The sequence below is a fragment of the Martes martes genome (assembly GCF_963455335.1).
Source record: "Martes martes genome assembly, chromosome: 11".
Classification (NCBI taxonomy): Eukaryota; Metazoa; Chordata; class Mammalia; order Carnivora; family Mustelidae; genus Martes; species Martes martes.
Window position 1 is genome coordinate 37,305,989 of NC_137899.1, and position 26,054 is coordinate 37,332,042.

Genomic DNA, 26,054 nt, shown 5'->3' on the forward strand with positions numbered 1-26,054 from the left:
CACCTCCCAAAGGTCCTGCCTCCGAATATCATCACATTGGGGATTAGGTTTCAATATATGAGTTTGGAGAGGATACAAACATTCAGTCTATAGCAGCAGTATGTTTTTCTTCAATGAACACACTCCCAAAAGATTGACAGAAGAAAAATCAGTAACAGCAGAAATAATAGGTAATAGAAGAAAAGATCTTGCTTATAATATTAAAATAGTTCAAAAGCCTAAGAACATACCCATAAGAAATTTTCAAGACATATGTGAAAACAAGAATTTTTAAGTAAATGAAGTTATATACAATGTTCATAGAAAACTCTCTGTAGTTCAGTAGCTCAGTCATGTCTGCAGAAACTTGGCTGCAAGCGTGAACCAGCCATCTGTGGTCCACCCCATCATGGGAGAGCAACGCTAGCTCTAGGGTTCAGAGTAGGTCAGACTCAGACTACAGAAGAATCTCACATTCAAAAGAATTAGAGGCAGAATGTAAAATATGGTTATTACCTGGCTTTCTGCGTGATGAGACATAAAGGGAAAGTAAAATTCCCTGATCAACGTCTGTGTCTTAATGTTTAAAATTTTAGCTTGTTATGTTTTTAAAAAGAATCAAAGTGCAGTATTGTCCAAGAGGAAAAATGGCTCTAACTTTAGCAGAATCTAAGACACATGCCATGCCCTACTAGATAGCAAAACAATCATAAAACTCTAGTGGTTAAAACAGTGTGGAATCATCACTAGAATAGACAAATCAGTGGAAAACAATAGAGTTAAACATGTCTATGTAAATGAGATCACATGTAACACTTGGCAGAACATTCATTTATTTATTTTATCATCAATCTAAGTATATTTACTAAGATAGGCACAAATTATGAGGTGTCAGGCATTCTATTTCTCTTCTTGCTTCGTCCCCAAATTATAGGGTTAGAATAATGGGTTCAGTTGAAAGAGAAATACACTGATTGCCACCCTGCCTTATTTAATATTCACTCTGGTATCAATAAAAAAATGTATTTTTTCTTTTCTCTATATTCAACTTTTTTCTATTTTTTATTTATAAAAATTAGATTTAACTAATAGTGCATAGGATTTCTAAGAAAGATAGAAATTTATCTTGTGACACTGGCAAAAATCAAGTCTGATAACAGCAAATATAGGTGATTATATGAAACAATGACAACTTTCTTACATTCCCTGTGGAAGGGTAAATTGATGCAATTACTTTGACATTTTCTAGTTACATTAAATATATGCATAACCCATGACCCGGCAGTCCCACCCCTAATGTGGGAATAGGTGTATAGGTGTACCAGGAAAAATGTAGAAGAATGTCTACAGCAACATTATTTCCAAAATATACAAACTACTTTCATTCCCATCAACAGCAGAAGGGATAAAAATATTACTCTATAGCATACAATGGAATATTTTACAGCAATAAAAATAAATGACTCTCAGCTACATGCAGCTGCATGATATCAAGCGATAGAAGCTAGACACAAAAGAACACTTACAGTATGAATCTATTTATATGAAACTCAAAAACAGGCATTATCTCTACACTCTAGGGGTAGATAATTAGGTAGCAAAAGTATTAAGAAAAGAGAAGTGGTGATAATCAGAAAATTCAGAAAAGGGGTAACCTTTGAGGAAAGGAAGGAGATTGGAATTGGGAAGGAATACATGGGAGCTTCTGGGAAATTGATAATGGTTTCTCCTTTCCTTTCTTATCCTTTCCTTTCCTTCGTTTTCCCCTTTCCTTTCCCCTTCCCTTCCTCCTTCCTTCTTCTCTTCCTTTTCCTTTTTCCCTTCCCTTCCCTTCCCTTTCCCATTCCTTTCCCTTTCCTTCCCCTTCCTTCCCTTCCCTTCATAGTTGACATACAATGTTACATTAGTTCCGGGTATACAACATAGTGACTGTACAAGTTTATACATTATGCTTAGTTGATCACAAGTATAGCTATCCTCTGTCCCCATACACACTCTTACAATACCATTGATTATTTTCCTTATGCTGTGCTTTTTATTCCCATGATTTATTCATCCTATAACTGGAAGCTTGTATCTCCCCTTCACCCATTTTACCCATCTCTCACCCCTATCCCTTCTGGTAACCACCAGTTTGTTCTCTATAGGGATATTGGTCATGGTCTCTTGCTCTGGTTTATAGTCACACTGGTGACATTAAACACATTTTAGATTTTATCACTTTTCTACATGTGTGTGATATTTAACAATTCTGTAAATAGTTAAAAAATAAGTCACACATTTTGGGTGCTTTTTCTTGGGGGGTCAAGGGCACAAGTCTCTGGACCACGACTTTTCTTTCCCTGTGGCTATGCTTCCCCTGAGGCTCAGAACTCCTCATAATTCAGGCTCACTGCGTATAGCACTCCCTGTTAGGAAATAAATAACTCTTGGTCCTGAATACTTCCCAGTTCACTTGAAGCTGAGCTAACTCAGCATTCTCTATTTTAGAAATTTGGATTTATTTCTCCTCATGGGATATAGCATGAGTCTGTAATTGACTTTTTTTCCCTTACTATACTTCTAAAATGAATCCAGGATGTTTTGAAGTATATTTTTGATCTAGTGAAATACAGAGTAATATCATTTAGATATTCTGAGTGTCATCTGTTTGTTATCATTTAGTAATGTGATATGCCTAGTATGTCCACTTTGGGGCTTTTAAAAAAATTTCTGTATTCACCACCATTGCAAAATCAATCAAATGTGAGCAAAAGCAAAGGCAACTTGAATGACCCAAAACCAAGATTTGAGCTGCCAAAACAAGCAGTAAAAATTTTTACTAGCTTTAGTAATTTTCAGAAAGATAACAGTTATAAACTTTATTTCAAGTAAGTTTCTGGAAGATCTGGAAACATGATTATCAAAATGCAGATTGTACAGAACTTTATGTCCCCTGATTATTCACAGATGCAAATTATCATGCAGTTGGAAGCATACTGGTATATATTGCAAAGATGTTCTGATATTAGTAATATGCTGCCTTTGTTACTTTAGGGTCAGTCTGCTCATTCTTTCCAAAGAAAGAGCCTTATGGTTTGTATCCTTCCACATGGGAAATGATCAGGTAAGAATTTTTCAAACACACCCAACCCATTAATCATACTTCCTTACAGAAAATGAAGTTTTTGTATGGAGACAGGGAAAAAGCAGTCACTTTTTTCTTATATATTTTGGAATTACTTGATTTTGATTAAAAGAGTATTTCATAATTATATTTCCCTTCATATTTAAATTTCATATGAAAATCAAGATTTAAAAAATGAAATTGATAAGCTATCCCCATTGCACCTCCTCCTTTGCAGGGCTGGCTCCATTGTAGTCTTCATGGGTCAGTTTAAAAGCTATCTCTTTGTCTCTGAAACAGGTTCTTCCCATTATTTTCCTTGTGGTAACTTTTTCTTCCATTGTGTAGCATTTATTACATTCTTAATCATATTTATTTTAATGTTTACCTTGTTGTCTGCCCCATTGACTCAAATCCCTGTCACAGTAGCTACAGAGTCTTTTTTTTTTTAAGATTTTATTTATTTATTTGACAGACAGAGATCACAAGTAAGCAGAGAGGCAGGCAGAGAGAGAGGAGGAGGCAGGCTCCCCGCTGAGCAGAGAGCCCGATGTGGGGCTCGATCCCAGGACCCTGGGATCATGACCTGAGCCGAAGGCAGAGGCTTTAACCCCCTGAGCGACCCAGGCACCCCTACAGAGTCTATTTTATTCACTGCTTTATAGCCAATGCCTACTCGGGTATTTGGTGAATGGTTGAATAGATGAATGAATGACTCAATGAAAATTATCAGATTGAAACTACCAGATGAAAACTACCATCTTATTCTATTGGACAAACTGTGATATTTTAAATCCAGGTATGAATTCATTCTTGTATTACTTTGCTGAATACTTGCTTATAGCATTAAAGAGAGCAAAACACTGGCAATCAGCATTATGGCCTCCATTTGGCTGTTGAATAAACCCACTGAGTTAAAGTAGGTTCCGTTCAAGGTCAGAGATGCCATTCTCCTTTCCTAACTCTGTCATCTTACACACCAACACTCACCACCATCTTTCTCCTCCAAAAAACAACATAATGAAGATAAATGGGCATTTTACAGACAGGTAATCTTATGATAACAGATCTCTGTTATTTACACCAGCAAAGCCATTTCCACGGCGTCAGGACTTGCCTGCTTCTATCGGGAGTCAGATTCTGTCAGTCCATGATCTATAAAGGTGTAGGGTTCATTAAGGCTCTGAGAACAGCTGTCCATGACTGTTGGGGTTCAGATTATAGGATCTCATTAACTCGTTCTCCTTGCCTGCTTCAAGCCTTTTCTTTAGGATCAAGACCTATTATTTCAACTTGCTTGGTATCAAGAGGGCCAGAGAAAAGAGTTTTGTTTTACCTGCTTCTGGTCAATATCATTTTAAAGTGTATGCTAAGTAAATAACATTTATTGAAAATGTTGCTATAAAATACAGAATTGTTTCATATCTCTGAGTAACTAATTTTTGTTTAAAACTTCCTACTTAATCTAGTTAAGAATGACAGTTAAAATCTTGGCTAATCTGTAATAGTGTGTAAAATATGAAGAAATTAGTAAAACTCCAAGGAAGTCATATTGTTTTATTTTGGCTTTTTAAAAAAAGGGTTTATTTATTTATTTTGGGGGGTGAAGGGTAGAGGGGTAGGGACAAGCAGAGCCCTGCAGTGAGTGAGCCTGAAGTGGGGCTTGATCCCAAGACCCTGAAATCATGACCTGAGCCCAGATCAAGAGTCAGTTGCTTGGGGCGCCTGGGTGGCTCAGTGGGTTAAGGCCTCTGCCTTCGGCTCAGGTCATGATCCCAGGGTCCTGGGATCGAGCCCCACATCGGGCTTTCTGCTCAGCAGGGAGCCTGCTTCCTCCTCTCTCTCTCTGCCTGCCTCTCTGCCTACTTGTAATCTCTGTCAAATAAATTAAAAAAAAAAAAAAAGAGTCAGTTTCTTAACTGACTGAGCCACCCAAATGCTCCAGTGTTCCTTTTTTTTTTTTTTAAGTTTGGTAATTTATCTGAGGAATGAAAATGGCCTGAGTGTTATTAAAACCATATGGATCTACTTGAGGTTCACTCAGCATAACAGGCTTAGCTCAGAGAGTAGGCCAGCATTTTAGTTCTTCAAAGGATGAATTGCAAGGGCATAGTGATCTTCCATAAGAGTCTGTTATGGACATGTGAAGGGTGATTGGAGAATGTTCTAGGACAAGGGGAAAATATGTGTGTCAAGGCCTTGAGGAAGAAAAAACATGGAGGAATCAAGAAATAAAAAGAATACCACATGCTGAAGAATATGAGGGAAGAGTGGAGTTAGAAAAAGGCCAATGTAGGTAGAGGCCAGGTTATGCTTGGCTTTATAGAGTATGTTAAGCATGTGGCTCTTCAACCGCAAAGCAAAGGAAGGACTTTTGAATGGCTTTAACCACATATGAAGGAAGGAAGGTAGGAATATGATCAGATTTGTTTTTTGGCAAGATACATAGATTGGATGTGAGGGATTAGTAAAAGTGAAGTTGAGATGCTACTGCAGTGCCATGGTAAGAAATCATGTCTGGATTAGGATATTGACTATGTAGATAAAGGAGAATGGGTATGAAAGGATTGAGGATACATTTAAGAAATAAACATCTGTATTATTTGTTAATGAATTGGGTATGAGGTACAAGGAAGGAGGAAGTATCAAGAATGACTTCCACAGAGCTTTTCAGCAACTAGGTGAATATTAATACCATTCACCAAGAGATATCACACTGGAGAGAACTACATGTGAAAGAAAAGATAATGAATTTAGGCTTACACATAATGAGTTTGAGACCCTTAGATCCAAGAGAACATGTTGCATAAGAGTTAGATATCCACTTAGGGCTCAGAGGAGATGTCTGTCATCAGCACTGGAATTCAAGTCATGGGGAAGGATGAGATGGCCTGGTAAAAGAGCATAAAATGAAAAAAGAGGTCTTGACACTGATCTCTAACCAACTCTAACATGTAGTGGTTGGAGGAGGAGAACTGGCAAAGAGGCTGATTAAGAGCTGACAGAGAGGGGTGCCTGGGTGGCTCAGTGGGTTAAAGCCTCTGCCTTCAGCTCAGGTCATGATCCCAGGGTCCTGGGATTGAGGCGCGGGCTCTCTGCTCAGCAGGGAGCCTGCTTCCTCCTCTCTCTCTGCCTCCCTCTCTGCCTACTTGTGATCTCTGTCTGTCAAATAAATAAATAAAATCTTTAAAAAAAAAAAAGAGCAGACAGAGAGGTACAAGGAAAACCTGAAGAGTGGGGAAGGGGAGGAGGGACATAGAAGGCAAAGAAAGAGGGTGATTCAAGAAAGAAAGAGTAATCAATGGCAAAGGGGTGGGTGTTAATGCTGCTGAGCACAAAATAAGGAGAGAACTGAAAATTTTCTGCTGAATTTAGCAGTATCATGGTCACAGGTAACTCTAGAAAGAGCCATTTTGTTGGAGGAACAAGGGCCAAAATGAAATGGGTCCTTAACGGAATGTGAGGAAATGTGAGGATATAGAGTGTTGACAAATTTCATTGTGCAGAGAAAGGGAGAAATGGTGGATAAAAGGAAAAACATTAAATAGGATTTCTTATTATTAAACGGGAGAGGCCAGACGGTATTTAAATATTGGTGACAATAGTACAGTTAAGAGGGAAGGATTGAATAAACAGGAAAGAAAAGGATTCACTTGTTATATTGTCTAAAGACGTATGCTGCTGCTGGTACCATCCTGAGCTAATTGTAGACTCCCCCTATACCTTTCTTCTTGGCTATTGGCTAAGACTACAGAAAAGAGTCCCTCTATCTGCAAAGCATCACCTCCAAGTTCAGCCTCCTGAACTAGCAAGGCCAAGCCTCTTGCTGATCCTTCAAACTTTAGTGAGCTCTTGTTCCCTGAGCTTAGTTCAGTCCAGCACTCCAGATTTACTTCTCTTTTGCTCCATGACCAAAGCCACAACCAGTGGCTTTAGCCACATATTCTGGGAGCTCTTCCTGTGTTACAGCTCTAGGCTTTTCACTTGCTCAGGATGGGAAGTGAAAGGAATAAATACTAAACTCACAAAATATCAGTGCTTGTCTGTTCATCAGTTCAATGGCTGAAAATATTTGCCCTATTTCACAGTGAGGGCCCATTATCAATTGCTTACTCCATCTTAAAGAACACCCAACTTCAAGGACAACCTAAAGTTATAAGTCAGATGTATACTCTTGAGATTCCATCCCAAGCCAGGGCCCTTCCTATGCATGCTTCATGGGTTTTCCTTTCAGACTTCTTTCTAGCTAGGTTTCCATTAAATTTAATATTGCTGTCATTCCTCCACAGAAATCTAATCCCATCTGTTTTACGTTTCTTTCTGGACCTTTTAATGTCCTAACTTACTTCTTTGGAGAAAATATTGAAAGCTGAAAGTAGTAGATAAAGATTTGTGTTCAGGAAACAAGCTGTCAGCACAGATGTATGGTATAATTTTTTACCAAAAGTTCAGTATTACCTTAATGTGTATTCAGGGGAAAAGCGATAAATATAATGTTCACTCTAAATGGGATCATAAAACAATTGAATATTTTCATAGCTATTTACCCAGACATTGGTTTGAGGCAGTTTTACACTATCATTTCTGATTCTTCTGTGTTTATTATTGGTGTTTTAAAATGAAAGGAAGAGAGAAAAGAAGAAATGAAGGGGAGCAGAGTAAAGGATTCTGCTTCACTTTCCCCCCTAAAAAGCTAACAAGCACATAGGCATCCAGTTTAAAAGTCCAGAATCCTGTGATATTTCCTTTGGTTTCATCTCTGCTCACCTCATGCTAAGAGGTAGCACAATACAGTGATATGATCATGGATTTTGGAGACAGATAAATCTGGGCTCAAATACTAGCTCCATTGTTCAGCCTCTGTGAGACCTTGGACAGTTTTCTAATTCTCTGAGCCTCAGTTTCTTCATGAAATATTTAACAATGTGAACCTTGCTGGGTCACTGTGAGGATCACATAAGATTAAGTGTGCAAAGTGAATTACATATCAATAAATGACAGCTATTGTTGCAAAATGGACTGAGACCTAACAAATGCATGCTGGTCTATTTCCTTTATGAGAGAGGAGCCTAATTGGAGTGAGAGCCACCTGCAGATGGAGCCATTCATAATAAATGGAGTCATTCAGACTCAAGTTGTGACTCTCATAATAGAGGGGGCCAAATGCTCCTTAGCATGATGATGTCAGCATTATGGTTTCCCATGAAATATGCTTTCTTCATATGAGACTAGTTGGTGAGGTTGTGGAGTGGGGCTGGAGGGAGCATGCAGTGAGTGAAAATGAATGCTTGCTTTGATGGATATGCTTGCTTCTTGGGGCCAGAGGAAGTTCGCCACAATTCTTGCTAGTAGAGAAATTGAATCAAGGCACTTTCTTTCTCTTCAGTATGTAAATTTAGAGCATGCTTATTCCCCTTTGGAGTCTGCAAAGCCTGGAAAGCTTGAGTTCATGACACCAGAAAGAACATGGAGGAGGAAACTCCAGTGAAGAGCAGTAGAGATTCCGGAAGGATGGATGTGAACACCAGACTGGGGGTGTCTAGAAGGAGCTATTAAATGACAGGAGAAGAAGTTGGGGAGAGTGAAAAGGGGTTAGAAAAGAGGGATACTTCATGTATACCTTCCTTCTGAAGGTCTGAATCTGTAAGTGCCCATCATACCCTTTTACGGTAGCAGGGAAACAAAATCTGGTGTTCCCAGGTGATATTACTCAGCGAGAACTTTTCTGACCTTTTCTAAAAGGAATGTGTGTTCTTTCTTTGAATTTTGGTGTTTGTGTTTGGTCTGAGGAAGACTAGCTGGCTGAGGAATCTTTGAGACAGGAAAGGTCATTATTTCCCAATCACCCTGGAAGGGGTTTCCTGGCCACCCTACCAAACATCCATGTTCCCACATGTTGTTGCTCTCCACAGAGGGATGATGAGCCCCTTGTGGCTGAGACTACTTCACCAAGCAAGATAGAATTTCCCTATTTTCTTCCACAACCCACCATGAGAGAGAAAATAATGGGGCTCTATCAAGTCCAGGATTTCATATTGAGAGTTCTCCCTTGATGTGTTTTGTGAACCTTTCTTTCTGACAAAGTATAACATTCCAGCTATGCTGTTTGGCATGGCTATCCTCCTCCTGCCTACCTTTACTTTACAGTTCCAGAAGCCTGTCCTCTTTAATCCCAAACCTTGGTGACTCTTCTCATTCCCATGCAACATCCCTGCCTTTCCATTTCTTGTTAGCCAAGTATAAATCTGCATTTAGTTATTACATTTCAACTAAATACACACATACGAATTATATTCCTGTTTCTTCTCATCCTTCCCCTGGGGAGAGATTTGGGGATCAATAATTGTATGTGTGTGTACCCTGGCATGCGCACACGCACACACACACACACACACACACACACATACACACAATCCGTGTCAAAATAGAGACCAAAGTAGCAGGGAGTGGACTACAGTAGTAAGTATTAAGAACATGGGAGTGAAGGTAAGAGAGAAGTGATTTATCATTGATACAGAGTCTTTGAAGTGATGGATGGATAAAGAGAAATTTGAAGTTATTTTGCTGTGTGATACACTCTTTAAACCCCATGCCACTCATTAAAGAATACCTTCAGAAGTCATCCACATAACTCTTCTAAGTCTCCTAAAATTGTATTTGAGTTTTTATCTGGTTGTATTATGGTAGAATGAGATCTCAAGGGGGTTATTCCATATTTGTGTTAAAGTTAGGTATAGGCCAGGGTAGCTGGGTCAGAGGTCAAGATAATAAAGGGCCAAAGGACAATGATGAAAATAATTCAGGACCAAAGCCCAGAAAAGAGTGATTTTAAGGGGGCTTGGAACCCTCCAATGGCCAGACCACGTGTGAATCAAAGATTCTAACTACTAAATGGTGGAAGGTATGGTGCCTAACAGACCTTCTAGACCCACAGTTTGCTGTAAATCCCTTAAATTTTTAGCACCAATCCTAGATTTATTCCACTAATCCATCTTCTGGATCAGACTTCACCAGGCCTGATCCTAAATCATAATCAGGAGTGTGAGGCCAACATTTCCACCTTCCTTTTAGACGTCCTACTTGGTGACCTTTTTCAGACTCAGCATATCCAGAACTGAACCCTTTCAAATCCCTTGCAGCTTTGTTTAGGTTATCAGTCACCTAGGTAACCAGGAAAGAAACACTGATTCCTTCTCTCCCTCACTCTCCATCTCTAACTAGGCCATTAGTTCAGTTGTTACTACTCCCAAAAGCTCACTTTCTAATACCCTTTTCTCTTGAGCAATTCCCCTATTTTACATCCTCACCACTGGCTTCCTAACTAGTTTCTCAACTATAATCTTCATTGTCCATTTTACACCTACAGTGTCAGCAGAATGATCTTTCTAAAATATTTCAGTGGCTCCTTTTTGTCCACAGGATCCAGTCTAAACTTATTAACAAGTTTCATAATTTATAGCCTGCACTATACTACTTCCCTTCTGGCCCCATGTCCCATCACTTTTCCTCAGTGCTCCTTTTGAGATAACACTGTTATTTCACACTTCATGTTCTTTCACATCTCCAAGCTGTGATTTCTACCCAGAATGTTCTTTGCTCACCTTGTCTGCCTCCAAGTTTTGACTCAGATATTACTTTCTCTGAATCCTTCCTTGATGCCTCTCTACTGAAGTCAGTTTCTGTCTCCTCAGTAATCCCATAGCATTTTGACTGTGAGGTGGCACAGGACAAGCACTATATCTTATTATTTATTTTTGGATCCTTGTATGTAAAAATAGTACCACTACGTAGATGTTATTTACTACTTATTGAGTGATTAAATTTGTTACTATATCTGAGACGCCATGGACTTGTTTATACATGATAATAAGTTATTAAGATAGTTAAAAACTAAACAAAGAGCAAGCTAGGAATAGAAAGATGCTTTCTTAACCTGATAGATTAAAAGCTAAAAAAGTCTATAACTAACATTATGCTTACTGGTGAAATAGTGAGGGCTTTCCCCCTGAGGTCAAGAATAAGACAAGGATGGGGGCACCTGGGTGGCTCAGTGGGTTAAAGCCTCTGCCCTCGGCTCAGGTCATGATCTCAGGGTCTTGGGCTCGAGCCCCACATCAGGCTCTCGGGAGCCTGCTTCGCCCTCTCTCTGCCTGCCTCTCTGCCTACTTGTGATCTCTGTCTGTCAAATAAATAAATAAAATCTTTTAAAAAAAAGAAGTAAGACAAGGATGTAGACTATTACCATTGCTCTTCAATATTTTACTGGAGACCTATTCAGTGCAGCAGAGAAAGAAAAAGTAATCATAATATATATAAAAATACATTAAGCTATATGTTGGAGATTGGTGTACTTTATGCACTACATATATTTTTATCAAATATATAAATCAAATATATATGTGTATATTCACACACACACACACACACACACACACACACACACACACAACCCTAAACTAAACAGAGGCAATGGAGTTATCTTCAAATGTTAACTTCATCATTCTTTTTGAACTGAGCTTGTATCTATTGTTCAATGTCCAGTCAAGCATTAATACTTCCTATTTTTAGGATTATTCACTATAGCCTCCAGTACTACAGTATGTGGTAGTGCCAGAAACAGGGCAGCTGGGCTGATTCCTTACAGAGAGAGATTGGTAAAAAAATCTGATTTTTTTTTCCTCCTAATTTCCTACTAAGACAACTGCTTTTTCCCTCTATTTTTCTAGTTGAGATATAATTTGCATACCATAAGTTTCATCCTTTTAAAGTGTAAAATAGTTTTAAATATATTCACCACTGTCTAATCCCAGAACATTTCATCACCTCAAAAAGCAGCACTGTACCCACTAGGAGTCCTCCCCATCCTCCACTCGCCCACCTGACCCTTGGAAAGCATTAAACTATTTTCTCTATCTTTCATTTTGCCTATTCTAACATCTCATACAAATAAAATTATGCAATTTGTGGCCTTTTATGAAAGACAGCTGATTTTAAAGGAAAATAAATAACATTGTGAAGTGGAGTTTATAACAGATGAAGAAGTTAAAGGAATGATAATAGTAGCATAAAGATCTAGTGTGGGGGTACGGCAGCTTCAATATGGTCCCACAAAGATGTCTATATCCTCATCTCTGGGACTTGTGAATAGGTTACATTGCATGACAAAAAAGAATTAAGGTCACAGATGGGATTGAAATAGGGAGATCATCCTGGATTATTTGAATAGACTCAATCTAATCATATAAACTCTTAAAAGTAGAAGAATGAGACAGAATGGGTCAGAGAGATGTCATGGGGAAAGTTCTCAACTCATTGGTGGTTGCTGGCCTTGAAAATAGAGGAAGATGGCTACAAGCCAATGTAATAGCCTCTAGAACAGAACAATCCTCAGTTTACAGTGAGTGAGAAAATGAGAATCTTGATCCTACAACATTACTGAATTCTGCCAACAACCTGAATGAGTAGGTAATGGATTGCCACCAGAGCCTTCAGAAAGGAACAGAGCCTTGCCAACACTTTGGTTTTAGCTAATTGAGATCTGTGTCAGAGTTCTGGCTTACAGAATCAGAAGATAATAAATCTGCATTACTTTAGTCTCCAAACTTGGGGTAATTTGTTATGGCAGCAATAGAAAACTAATACCAAATGTTGGAAAGAATATGTAACAACTAGAAGTGTCATAGATTCTAGTAGGAGTATAAAATGGTACAACTACTTTGGAAAACAGTGTGACAATTTTTTATATAGTTAAATATAAACTTACCATGTGACTCAGAAAATCAGCTCTTAGGCATTTACCCAGAAGAGAAAACATGTCCACAGAAAGTTTTTTGTATGAATATTCATAGCAGTTTTATTCATAATAACCTCAAACTAAGAACACCTTAAATATCCATCAACAGATAAATGGTTATTTATACATTTTGGTATACTCATTCAAAGGAGTATTACTTAACAATAAAAAGAGAGAACTACTAATATAAGCAACAACATGGATGAATCTCAAAAATACTTAGCTGAGCAAAAGAAGCCAGACACAAGAACACATGCTCGTTCTCCCCACCTCACCCCATTCATGTAAAGATACAGAACAAATGAAACTAATCTGTAGCAATAGAAATTAGAATTCCTAGGGCAGGAGGTGGAGTAGAATTGCTATAGAGGGGCATGAGGAAACTTTGTGGGGGTGTTGGAAATGTTCCATATCCGTAAGTTACATGGTTATGTACAGTAAAACAAAACTCATCAAACTGCATATTAAAATGTGTATGTTTTATTGTGTATAAATTATACAGAGAGTTGATAATAAAGTGAAACATGCTAGATGACATTGTACTTGACATAAAAACTTAGCTGCACGTAGGCAGAAAGAGAGAGGTGTTATCTTAACTCTGACATTAATCTATGTTACTTAGAACAAAACACTTAACTTCCCTGAACTCCTACAATCTCATCAGTAAAGTAACGTATTGAACAAATCAGAGGTTCTCAACCTGACTGCACATTAGTGTCACCTGGAAAACTTTTTAAAAGTGCTGATAATTGGGTTACATGCCCAAGATTGTCATTTTAATTGTCCTTGATGTTGGGCTTGAGCACTAGCATTTTTTTTTCCAGAAACTTCTTAACTGATTCTAACATGCATTGGTGTGAGAATCAGAGCTGTAGAAAGTTTACAGAAGAAGTCAGCAATTTTGTTTCCATGGAAATTGGCCTCCATTCTCTAAGAATACATCATTGATTATTAGACTATGGCTTAGAAATTGTGAAAATGTTGGAAAAGATGCCTAAAAAGATAATATATGACTTATATTTTGCCAAAATACCAGATGGAGAGTCATTTTCTATGAAGAACAAATATTCAGTAAGCAATCCCAGCTTTCTCCACCATTATCCCAGAAAAAATGGATACAGAAGATATATTATCTGGTTTATAAAAAGCACCTTCGGGGCGCCTGGGTGGCTCAGTGGGTTAAAGCCACTGCCTTCGGCTCAGGTCATGATCCCAGCGTCCTGGGATCGAGCCCCACATCGGGCTCTCTGCTCAGCAGGGAGCCTGCTTCTTCCCTTCTCTCTCTGCCTGCCTCTCTGCCTACTTGTGATCTGTCTGCCAAATAAATAAATAAAATCTTTAAAAAAAAAAAGCACCTTCAAAGATTAAAATAATCAGAATATACTTGAATTTTCAAGTTTTGAATTTGTACTAGTTCAAATTTCCATTTTTACATACCATTTTATAGACCTAACTAGTTAGGAAGCTCTTTCTTGATGGCCTGTTCAGGAAACAATTTTCTTTAATTTCTGGGCTCTTAAAATGATTGAGGCATCTACAGAAGAATCTTCTGTGCTAGTTATCAGTGAATCACCCAAGAAGACTCGTGAGTTTCTCTGACATTTTGAAGCTAGTCAAAAGGTAATCCAATTTGGTAATTCAGAGAGTGATCATTCTCTTTGTGGATTGTCCAGATGCCCTGTTTCCCTTATTTTTTGATTGACTACTGTTTGTCTATTTCTCCATTGGAAGACAGGCATGGACTCTTGAGGGAAACCAGGTCATAGTTAAACAAATCTGTTTACTTGGCAAATAGCTCCATTTGTTGGAAGAAATGGAACTGGTTTTTTAAATAGTAGTTCTAGAATTACCCTAAAATCATTTATGAAGCTCTCCATATCTTGATGCTATTGATGTGTGTGTGTGTGTGTGTGTGTGTGTGTATGTGTGTGTGTGTTGGGGTGGGGGAGGGGAGAGAGATGTTTATGATAAATAATAGACTCAACAGTTCTAACCTGAAACATGGGACTAATTTTATTTTTAAAAACTGTTATTTGCCAAAGTAGGTGTTTTAAAATTTAATTTGCTACCTCTTAGTCATGGAGTAGCTGTGAGTACAAGTCAATGTCATTCTTTTTAAAAATTATCCCAGTGGGGGCAATCAGGGTCTTGGGGAAAAAAACCCACATTGGTACAACAACATATGGTCTACCAAATTCACAATTGAGTGACTTTTCTTGCAGCTGTGGTTCAAATTATAGGCATTTCAGATCCTTAATGGTGACTTTAATTTACTGTGAGGAAGTGTATGCTGAGCATCTGGAAGGACATGCTTTTACTTTAATCATTTTGATTTAGGTGACAGTAATTACAAGTATCATCATGGTCTGTAGAGAAAACATTGGTTTTACTGTTACCTGCCAGGACTCGTTTCCATCTTCCATCAGGACGTTTTTTTTTTCTTGGACCAAGAGGGGTTAAATATCTCACACACACACACACACCCCCCACACACACAAGTTAAATTGCCGTTTTAAAAGTTCCTTTGCTCCGTAAGTGTCTGGCATAAGCATGGATTCATTATAATTCGAATTGGTGAATTTACTTAGCCAATTTGATAACATGTTAAAAGATTAAGAATAGTGGTATTTAAGGTACCTTTAAAAAGCATTCATCTGTCCTGGAGATTTAATAGCTAAATAGGTATAGCAACTTGAAAGTCATTGGAGTAACATAAATTACTTCTGTCTTTGACTATGCAGGTAGTTTTGTGAAAACTCCACTAGCTGTCCTGCCAAGAAGTACAGTACAGAATGGGGCAAATGCCTTGCTCTTAGCTCTTAGGTTATTCTGTTTCCTGTTTTAAAGGCATAGAATTAGAAAGATTAGAATAATCATTTAACTCAAATCCAAAGAAGAGGTTTAAATTCAAGATCAAAATATCTCAGAAGCAGAAGACTCTTCAAACTAGAGGGAAGATCCAGGAGAGAGGAATAAATACACTTCAGTATGGAGATATAAATAAGCCTGTGTGACACATTGTAAGTAGTCAATAAGTATTTATTGAATGAATAAGTGAGAATTCCAACCAATCAAAACTTCGCAGAAGTTGTTTGTATAACAGTTCCTATAGTTTAAAAGTATCTTACAAATATGAGCACCTTATTGGTTTAAAAAACAGGTAAAATCCTCTAAATATAGTTCTCTATTGAAAAGATCCAACTCTGTTGCTCTACCAGTATAACTTTATACCGCCGGACTCTCTGAATGTCTTTCTTCAATGGTAGCATGAGGACCATAACATATTTTCTTTCTACATCACCAGATTGTGGTGAAGATCAAATGAGCAAATAGCAATGCTTCATAAACTAAAGGGAGTTGAAAAATGCAGTGTTCTCCATATTATCTTATTTCTGTTTTCCCACAAAAGATGGTTCATTTTCCTCTGTCCTCTACCATATACATACTGATAAATGTATTAGATCCAGACACTGTGTTTCTTCTGGACCTTAAGAATAACAATGTTTTCAGTAATGGGGTCATTTAGAGAAGTTGTACTCAATTACTTCAGAAATGATCAAGCCAAGTCCTGTTATTTGAGGTTGTCCTTTCTAGGGTTATCTTCTTTGAAGCAATTTCTGTCTTTGTTAGCAGCTCCTTCCGAGGAGAGAGAGCAGAAATTAAAGGACCCAGTGTCATGTTTTCTTAGAGTTGAAAAGGGCATTAGAGACATCAGTCCAGAACCTCCTGTTATTCTTTTTTTTTTTTTAAGATTTTATTTATTTATTTGACAGAGAGAGATCACAAGCAGACAGAGAGGCAGGCAGAGAGAGAGAGAGGGAAGCAGGCTCCCTGCCGAGCAGAGAGCCCGACGTGGGACTCGATCCCAGGACACTGAGATCATGACCTGAGCTGAAGGCAGTGGCCTAACCCACTAAGCCACCCAGGCGCCCACCTCCTGTTATTCTTAAGCATAAGGTCAAGTAGAGAAAAGTTCCTTGGTTATAAGAGAACACATCTGCATATAGCAATGCTAGGTGTTCCCCCAGATCCCTGTCCAGTACTGTTTTTATTATTCTAGTGTAATTGATTTGACCAGTAAAAATGCTTTTGACATAGAATGGTTTAAGGCCCTTAAAGTAGGGATAATCATTTTCCCCTGTCCTTTCCAGATGCTTCTTTGCCTTGGTATTTGAGAAGTGACATCTGTTAAGAAGTTCCAGAGCCTGTAGTGAAGATAATTAAAGCTAGGGACCTGGCATCTTTTTGGTTCTGTGCTTCAGTTTTTTCATTGTAGAGTATAGAAAAAACACATTCTATGAAGAGAAACTCTCAATACTAAATGATGTTAATACCTTGATTATTAAAAAACATTGGCAACTTCAAAATACTCAAACATACTCAAATTAGAGTGTATTCTGGATTGATAAGTTATGGAATATGTACTTAAGAAGACTTATGTTCTAGAAATTGGAACTAAATACTTCTCAGGTAAAGTATAATGGTGGCAGTCTCCAAGCATTAATTCTTCCCTATCCAGTTAGTCTACCAATCATGCTAATCCCATTCACCTTGCCAGAGTAGAGTTTAGGAAAGGCAAGTGACCTGATTCTAGCCAATGGTTGCTGGGGAAATGTCTGCTAGGAGGAACTGGAGTTTCTGGGAAGGATTTCCTTGCTCCCAAAATTTCACAGAGAAGATATGGCTTCTTTTCTTTCTGTGAACAGTTATGTGTAGATGTGATGCCCAGAACTACTGCAGCCATCCTGATGTCTATCTGAGAAAGAATTTACATGCAAGCATTGCAGGGGAGGTGTCAGAGAGGTGAAGTTAAAGCCCTGAGAAACCTGCTTAACAGAGGTTTCCCTTTAACCTGTAGCTGAACACATCCTAAATGAAAGTTTGAATGACAAAAACTCTTAACTTAATAATTGATAACCCACCCTCAGGGGCCCCTGGGTGGTGTTGTCAGTTGTGCATCAGAGTCTTAGTTTCAACTCAGATTGTGATCTTAGGATCATGAGGTTGAGCCCTGTGTCAGCTCCACACTCAGTAGAGAGCCTGCTTGAGATTCTCTCTCCCTTTCCCTGTGCCCCTCCTGCTTATGCTCTTACTCTCTCTAACATGATAAATAAATCTTAAAAAAAATAATAATTGCTAGCCCATCCTTACACTTTCATCTCTGTGAAAATGCTTCAAAACCTGTAGTTTTGCTGATACATAGCCATTCCTTGTAAATTTCTCTGGAAGGCAATATGGATCTCAGAGCAGAGAAATAATAATAATTATTATTACTAAAAGTCCTCCATAGTCGTAAAAGACTCTTCCTAGATAATCTGTTTGTTTCAGGTGGGTTGGATAAAGGATAAAAATAACCAGTTATGGGGGAGTGGGACTCAATCAACAAGTCTTTATTGGGTATCTACTAGTGCCCAACATTCTACCAGGGATTTAATCAAGAGTAGGTAAATTACTTCTGTTATTTTCATGAGAAAGACTGCTCTTTTCAGTTATCCATTGCTAACCGAAGTATTCTTAATTCCCAGCCTTATAGCTCTTATGCTGTTAGTACCTAGTGTAGAGAAATGTGCTTGGAGAATTTGTGTTGACTTTTCTTTGCTAGCCAACATGAAGGCTGCCAGACTCTGCCAAAATCAGCACTAAAACTATTTCTCATGAGTAATAACAATAATATTCTTTTCCTTTATAGCATCTTCAATCTAAGAATCTTAAGCCTATATAAACATTTGCCCAGCAATACACTCAAAATCTCAGTATTTGGTTGATAGGGAATTCAACTAGATGGAAGAACACAGAAATAAAAGTAGAACCCAGAATCTTGACTCATAATTGTCTTTCAATCTATTGTCCCCACCTAACTATTCAAGGAAAACAAAAAATTACAGAGATTTCAGCAGGATAAACAACTAAGATTTTTCCAGCCCCAGTTGATGGCTCATTATTGCTCTTTCCCTGCCTTTTAAAATTATTTTTAATCTTTAATTTTATTTTTGACAGTAGGAACTCTAATGCCAAAAGAGGGGGAATTGAGCTGATTATGACTATCAAAGTATCTTGGGTCTGCAAAAAAACTTGGCATTATTTGAGGAGTGAGGTTTCTTTGGATATTTACAGAGCTTCTTGTTGGATTAAATTACTGTCAAAACAATCTTTCCCTTGGTTCTTAAGTAATTCTCTTTCTAAATTGAAAGGGAAAAGAAAATCATGGAATCAAATTTTGGAGGAATAAAAAACAGTGATATGTCAAATTTCCTAAACTCTGAGTTTTCATAGCTTATGAAAAGAGCTTTGAATTCCACTATTTGGACTTAGGATAAGTCAGCAGAAGCTACGTAGAAGTTTAAGAAAATTCATAATGAATCTAAGATTTCATGATATTATATTTAACTGACATAAACTCTCTTTGAACACAAAGAAATGAAAATTAATAAGCTGATTATAAATTAATCATTTCCTAATAAAGACCCACCAGGGTCTCGACTTAGCAACATTTTGATTAATCCATTTTTGGTTGATTAATAATTATTCTGTCTTAACCCATAAAGGTTTTGAATTGAAGTATCTTCTCAGAAAGTAATAATACTGTATTAGAAAATCATTCTATTTGACTCATTCTATTTATATGTCTTTCCATTTAGGACTATGTTAGCCAGGGGTCTGATTCCACCCAGCACACAGCCAGTCAGCTGAGAAACCCACTTGATAGGAAAGATCTTACTAAAATATCCTGACATTTCCCTAAAGCTGAGTTTACAAAGAGAGTACAGTAGAAGATGCAGATTTTCCTTTAGTATACATCTTGAGCCTCCTGTCAATAATTCTCAATCATCCTTGCCAGGGACCTCCACTGAAGTTTTGATGTCATACGTCATGTAAAAGGATACATTAAAGCTGAAGTTTAAAATGGAAACTGAAGATACCACAGGAAACAGATCTAGATTTAAATAGGTGGTAAAATTTAGATTTTGGTGGAGTGCTAGATTTTTGTATTATTGAAGGTATACACTTTTTTTGGTTTTGTTTTGCTTTGTTTTTACATAAGGCAAGGTCTGTTCATCTGTCTCTCTCTGGTTGTTAACCTTGCTTTGAAATAACAACTGACAGGTAATTTCTAATTTTCAAAGAACTTTATTATTACTTAACACATGGCTCATCTCATAAGTGCCATATGCATTAACTTGGACAGGCATTATTTTCCCCACTATTGGTCAGTTGCGCTAGGTGGCTCAGCTGCTAAATTGGAATTGGAACCCAGCCTTCTGATTTTTCATCTACTGAGCCTCTCTCTGCCACTTTTACTTTCTTATAACTCTGAAACATGTATGGATTAGCCCTTATAACCTAATTAATTTCTCTTAAAATATTTTCAGTATCTTCATCTTTATTTTCTTGTATTATCTCCATGAGAACTGAATCACCACATAAATCCCCATTTCTAGGTATCATTTTTTCTTTAGTGTTGCTATAAATTATTCAGCACATTTATTCTATGTCCCAAAGGCTGATAAAGTTCATTATGGAGGATATCTCTCCCACACTTAAAAACCATTGAAGATACAAACAATTGCATATCATTATTGTTACCCTATTGGGCTAAGTCTGCATGGCAAAATCCCTTATAAAATCTTTAAAACTTTCTAAAATTTCTATAAGCTGATCCATTCAGAGAGGGGAAATAATAAGAAATTTTCGTATCATACTCAGCTATTTGAAATGGTTGAGCCAGCTTTACTACTCTACCATGGAAGAAATCCAAAGACCAATAAACTCAGGTTCTCTATAAGTCTCTTCATTATTATGCTCTCTGCTATAACAAAGTACTTTATCTGTCATCAAAATCACATTAATGCCATGTTCATACTGGTCTTGAAAGAGACAAATACTTCTTTGTACATGAGTTTTTCACAAGGTTGCCCTGATGAAACATATGCCATTGGAGGGCAAATATATTGATGCAAGTAAAAAAGGAACCTACTTAGAGATAAAGGATGTCATTTTCTTAATTTCTGAAATGCAACTTATGTAAAATGTCACTCTGGGCTTTATTGGTGGAGGAAAAGTATGCTGGAACTTCAACTAACAATTTTTTTAACTTGACATTTTGTCTATTAAAGAAATTTGTAGAACTGTGGGCAACTTCTTCCTACTGCTTCTGGCTAGCTCATTCAGTAAATTTTAATGTTATTATTGAAGATGACTGAGCCACCCAAGGTTTTAACTACTTGATTCTAAAAACTTCTATAATGTTGTGGTACAAATTCGAAGAGCCAAATTTTGAAATTTCCTGGATCAGCAGGAATACCCATTTGCTGGGAGGACTCACAGTACTTCCTTTTTCTGGTTGAGTTGTGTTTTTTATTTTCCCTCCTTGAACATTTTGGTATCTTTACCAGAAGTTGGGAAATAAGAGAAAGAGACTATCAACCTTTCTTAATTATTATCCATAAAAATTATCAGTAAGTACATATTTCATTGAGCAATTACTTGTCGTAACACCTGACCCAATAAAAGAGAGATTTTTAAACATGAATAAGATCTTCCACTCTCAGTCAGTACATCTGAGCCACTTTGCTTCCACTTTTCAGTCTAAAGCTGAGGGAAAACTGTTCCTGAAATAACTGAATTAAAAGTGAATATTGGGGCACCTGGGTGGCTCAGTGGGTTAAGCCTCTGCCTTCCGCTCAGGTCATGATCCCAGGGTCCTGGGATCGAGCCCCGCATCTGGCTCTCTGCTCAGCAGGGAATCTGCTTCCCCTCCCCTGCCTTTCTGCCTGCCTCTCTGCCTACTTGTGATCTCTGTCAAATAAATAAATAAGATCTTTTTTTAAAAAAAGTGAATATCAAAACAAGTTTTAACAGTTATTCAGGGCACAGTCTGAATTAATTTAGATTTGTACATTTTTATTTTCATTGAATTTAATTGTAATGGTTTGAAAAGCTAAACATAGCCTTAGATATTTCCATGATATCTGGCAGAAATAGCTTGCTGACCCTGAAATTCTGGTACATTCATTCTTTGAAAATGGAACACACCTCTTCCATCACCATGTTGCTCAGTTCCTAATGTATACAGGACAATTCATAAATAATGAATGGATGAATAAATAGGAATAGAGTTTTGATTGTTTGTTAAATGACACCTTTCTTCTCTTTGGAGACATGACCATTCGTTCTGATACAGAGCACTCTTGAAAAAATAATTTGATATTGATGCTAATGGTCAAATGCAAGTTTGAAGCAATAGGTGAGGAATGCAAACAAGTGCTAGACAGAATTTAATTAAACTGGAGGTCATTTCCTATTCCTACTTCAGAATTTGTCTCTATTATTAAGGAAAAAAAATAACAGGACATTAATAGAAAAGGCAAGTGCTTTAACCTCATGTTCATAAAACCTACACTGTAACCCATCTCTGGAATTTGAAAATTGGTCTTGAAATACTTTGGACCATAGCACTTAGGAGTTGAAGCAGCACTGTGCTGCATCTAAAAGTAGAACGGTTTTTGTAGGTTTGTAAAAGATTTCTACATCACCAACAAAGGTCTATCTTAGGTAATATTTGCCCAGCATATCTGACTCTCCCCATATGCAGAATCCCATTGGTTTTGAGGAGATTTTTACCAAAAGTTAGATGTAAATATCCGGATCCCACTCAACACATAGAAGAAAGGAATATGCTTTTCTTTCACTTCAATTTCCTATTCACAGATATTCTCTATGTTGTTAAAAGCAATCAAAAGACAAATTATGTTAATGTTAAAGTAAGAAAATAGAAGAATCTAATGAATCTTGAGTGTCAAAACTCAAGCATGGTCAGCCATAGGAATAAGTCTTCCAATCCAAATTGTGTTTGTGGTTGGTTTTTGTCAAGTAAGGACAAAGAAAGAGGAATAAATATAAATAGTTGCAATATGATAACTATATGACTAGAGTTACTCATTATAGAATAACATGTGAGTGACAAGGTGATTTTGCTTTACGGATAGAATTAGATATGGAACTTGTCATTGCTGGTAGGAAGGAGAGGTTGGAGAGACTCAGCAGAGAGGTAACATGAGAGATAGTAGGATATACTGAATTCCTACTAAAAGTCTTCTACAGGTACTGTATCAGTAGGTTAAACACAACTTATTCAGAGGTATAATTGTTTATAGACAGTTCACCTTAAGCTTTGTACACTTTTGGTTTTTTAAGTGGTATTTTGAATGGATCATCATGTTGGTGGCTCTGTAGATGAAGTAATCTAGTCATTCAGGCTACTTTCTCTGAATGGTTGGTAATCATTAGATTAGAAATTGTCAGGAATTAATAAAATGACCCCCAGGTCATAGGAATTGGGTTCTCTTCCCTGTCTTGTCTTTAATGTACTGCAGGGCCTTTGGTGGTTAGTGTATAATTTCAGCCTACACTAGAGCACTAGAGGTCTGACTCATACACAACTCACATTTGATAATTGGTTATTTTAGTGAAACAGTTAAACAAGTTTCAATTGAGTAAATATTAATTTATTCAAATGCCTTATCATAAAACCCTAACAGGTGTAAGATTTGACTCCCGATATGTTAGCAGGGCTCTGAGATTTTTTTCCTCTCTACTAATGTTTGTTGATTATCCTCTATCTAATAAAACTCTAAATTTATATCTTTCTATTCCTAAAATGCAGCATTCCTTACTATGTAGGAATTATCATGAGGAAATGATCTATATAAATTCAGGCTATAAAAGTGTTCACCATAATGTTATTTTGAATAGCTCCAATTTTAAGTCATCATAAATATCCACAAACATGATATTTGTTAAATAAATTAAGGTTAGAATAATATGTAATGGGAAAGAATATTTTATTTTTAAAAATTTATTTATGTATTTGAGAAAGAGAGAGAGTACGCAAGATAGGGGTAGGGAGGTGCAGAGGGAGAGGGGGAAGCAGACTCCTCACTGAGCAGGGAGCCTGGCTCGGGGGTTGATCCCGGGACCCTGAGATCATGACCTGAGCCAAAGGCCAATGCTTAACCAACTGAGCCATCCAGGTACCCCAGGAAAGAATATTTTAAAAGAATGAAAAGAATGCCAGTGAAAATGGCAGAATGGGAAATTCCAAGGGCCTATCCCTCAACAGAAACCTTGAAAAGCCTGGCTAAAACTGTCAGAATCAACTTTGTCAGAACTATGGAAGATAATCAAAGATTTACAGCAGCCAATTAAATGCTTAATCAATAAGGGGGCAACTGAAACCCAGTGGGAAAGTTTTGTGGTGTTTTTAACTTACTTTGACCCCACCCCACCTTCCCTGGCACAGCAGTCTTGAGAACAACAGTCACCTCCCTGGTGTGGATGCCTGGTGCTGATAAAAACAGAGAACTTTATTCCCAGAGTCTAAGTCACTTTGTATGTAAATGGATTATGGGCTAAAAGTGATCCAACTATATGCTGTCTGCAAGAGACATACTTTAGATACAAAGCCACAAGTAGATTGGAAGTAAAGGGATGGAAAAATATACTCCATGGGAATAATAAGCAAAAGAAAGCTAGGATTGCTATACTAGTATCAGATAAAATAGATTTTAGGTCAAAAATTATTATATTTAGGTCAAAAATTGTTACAAGGACATTATATATTGACAAAAGACCAATACATCAAGAAGACATAACAATTATACACAAACCTAATAGAACCCTAACATAGATGAAGCAAAAATTGACAGAACTGAAAAGAGAAATAATCAGTTCTATATTAATATTTGGAGACTTACATATGCCTCTTACAGTAGTGGATAAAACAAATAGACTGATGATTAATAAGGAAATAGAAGACTGGGACAATATTATAGATCAACTAGAGCTAACATACATATACAGAACATTGCATTCAACAACAGTAGAACATAATATTCTTCTCAGGTGCACTTGGAACATTCTCCAAATTGAATATATATTAGTCCACAAAATGAACTTCAACAAATTTAAATGACTGAAATGATACAAAGTATCTTCTCAAATGACAATGGAATGAAAGTAGAAATAATAACTTAAGGAAAACTGTAATTTACAAATAAATGGAAATTAAACAACACATTTTTTTTGAGAGAGCACATACATGTGCAAGCAAGTAGGAGGAGGAGCAGAGGGAGAGGGAGAGAGAGAATCCCAAGCAGGCTCCATGCCCAGTGCAGAGCCCCTGGTCTGGGGCTCAAACTCATGACCCTAAGATCATGAGTTGAGCCAAAATCAAGAGTAGATCACTTACTGACTAAGCAACCCAGGCATTCTGGAAATTAAACAGTACAGTCTTAAACAACCAATGGGTCAAAGAAAAAACTACATGGAAATAAAATAAAATACTTAGTTCAATAAAAATGAATTCAAGGACTCTGAAGGATTAAATAAAGCCATTAAAACTGATGCAAAAGTGTATGTATTGACATGGAAAAATGTTTATATTTTATCCAGTTTAAAAAGAAAAAGGCCAGCTGAAAAAATGTAGCTGTGTACAGAGGAAGCCCATTAAAATACCCCATAAACACACATTCACACAAATAGAAAAGCATCTGACCATCATAGCAAAACATCAATTATCTTTAGGTGATTACTTTTGATACTATGTTTTTCTTTCTGTTTATATGTGTTTTCTAATTTTCCCTGATGAATATATATTACTTGATTGAATTTTAAGTGAAATTTAATGAAAAATAAGTGCTGTCATGAGAAAATATTTGGACATATGGTTTTGGATAGAATTATTTCTTCTGTTACTACTTTTTAAAATCTGAAGTCATCAAAACAGATGGAGAAAGGGAAATAGGGATTATTTAAAACTTGCCAAATATTGTATGTATAATAGGCCAACTTCAACAAAATTGCTATATAATACAGACTTTTGAAGAATTTTATTTTTTTTAAAGATTTTATTTATTATTTGACAGACAAAGATCACAAGTAGGCAGAGAGGCAGGCAGAGAAAGAGAGGGGGAAGCAGGCTCCCTGCTGAGCAGAAAGCCTGATGCAGGGCTTGATCCCAGGACCCCAAGATCATGACCTGAGCCAAAGGCAGAGGCTTTAACCACTAAGCCACCCAGGCACCCCAAGAATTTTCAATCAGAACATTTAACTACTGTCTTGATTTCTCTTTGATGTGATTTATAGTTGGATAACTTAGACTTCAAGAAAAAAGTAAAC